Genomic DNA, 1,680 nt, shown 5'->3' with positions numbered 1-1,680 from the left:
ACAAGGAATAGTGAAACTCCCTGGATCTTTGAGTTTCTGAGGCAGCTTGTTCAGAAGGATAGCAGAACATTCCTCATTTAATGCAACTGTAGCCACATCTCCCAGTTTCCTTTTGTTTGCCAATAATTCCTTCAAAAACCTTGCATAGTGTGGCATCTGGGCTAAAGCATCAGCAAAAGGAATATTAATATGTAAACTTTTAAATATTTCAAGAAACTTACCAAATTCCTTCTCCAATTTTTGTTGCTTCAGCCTGTTAGGGAATGGAACTTGTGGTTGTTGGTGCATCCCTTGTTGTGCTTCTGGTTGTTCCGTCTTCTGTTGTCTGGTTCCAAGGCTTGTTTCTGCCTTGGGTTCAGCCCAATTCTTCTTTTCTACCTCAGGCAACTCTTTTCCACTTCTTAAGGTAATAGCTTGCACCTGCTCTCGTGGATTCACTTCAGTGTTGCTTGGAAGAGTTCCCGGCAGTCTGGAAGAGATTAATTGTGCCAATTGCCCCACTTGGTTTTCCAGGTTTTTGATTGAGGCTTCCTGGTTCTGGAACCTAGTTTCTGCACCTGCTATAAATTTTGTCATCAGTTCCTCCAAATTGGATTTCGGTTCAGGCTGATGATAAGTCTGGTGGAACGGCTTGGAAATATGCTGATTTGGCCAGGACTGGTTTGAATGTCCCCTCCATCCTGGATGAAAAGTATGGTGACTCTGGTAACCCTGCTGTCTTGACGAATTGCTGACATAGTCAACTTGTTCAGTAGATGGTCTGAACTGATTGCCAACTTGGCAGTCTGTACTGATGTGGCCTCCCCCACACAATTCACAATTAAGAGGCTGCACATGCATGGCAGCTATCTGCATTTCATCTATTTTTTTACTGAGTGCTCCTATTTGTGCAGCTAGTGCTGTATAAGTGTCAACATTATGCAAGCCTTGCTGCTTCCTAGTTTGAGTCCTTTCCGAATGCCATTGATAATTGTTGGCTGCCATTTCCTCAATAAGTGCATGGGCAACCTCAGGAGTTTTATTATTTATGGATCCTCCGGCTGCAGCATCTAATATGGTCTTATTTGAGTCAGTAAGACCATTATAGAAAGTATGCACTTGCAGCCAAATGGGGAGGCCATGGTGAGGAACTCTCCTTAACAGCTCCTTGTATCGTTCCCATGACTCATATAAAGATTCCCCCTCTTGCTGGAAAAAAGTAGTGATGTCATTCCTCATTTTAGCAGTTTTAGAAGGGGGAAAATATTTAGAGAGAAAACGGCTGGCCATTTCGTCCCATGTGGCTATAGATCCTGCCGGTAATGAGTTCAACCAAGCTTTGGCTTTATCCTTCAAAGAAAATGGGAATAACCTCAGCCGAATGGCATCATCACTTACCCCATTGTGTTTGAAGGTGTCACAGATTTCCAAGAAGTTAGCAATATGGGCATTCGGATCCTCATGGGCCATACCACAAAACTGAACCGTATTTTGTATCATTTGGATTATGGCCGGTTTAATTTCGAAGTTATTGGCAGCAATAGTTGGCCTGATAATGCTGGAGACAGTCCCGGTGAGGGTAGGCTTGGCATAATCCATCATAGTTCTTTGTTCAGCCATTTCTTGTGCTTCTTGTCTGACTTGCTTAGCAGCTCTCAAACGGACACGGAGAGTCCGTTCAATCTCCGGGTCATAAAGGAT

General features: G+C 43.5%; 1 non-coding gene across 1 annotated transcript; it reads left to right on the top strand.

Moving 5' to 3' along the window:
- Window positions 1-1,114: 1,114 nt before the first annotated feature.
- LOC148848688 (small nucleolar RNA R71) lies at window positions 1,115-1,221 on the top strand. The gene has a single exon (XR_016101520.1). It is a non-coding gene; the product is annotated as a small nucleolar RNA R71 (small nucleolar RNA).
- The last annotated feature ends 459 nt before the right edge of the window (window positions 1,222-1,680 follow it).

The sequence above is a fragment of the Nelumbo lutea genome, chromosome 6 (assembly GCF_056320005.1).
Source record: "Nelumbo lutea isolate HS-2025 chromosome 6, American lotus-T2T, whole genome shotgun sequence".
Classification (NCBI taxonomy): domain Eukaryota; kingdom Viridiplantae; phylum Streptophyta; class Magnoliopsida; order Proteales; family Nelumbonaceae; genus Nelumbo; species Nelumbo lutea.
Note: the sequence above shows the minus strand (reverse complement) of the source record. Positions and strands in the feature narration are given on the sequence as shown.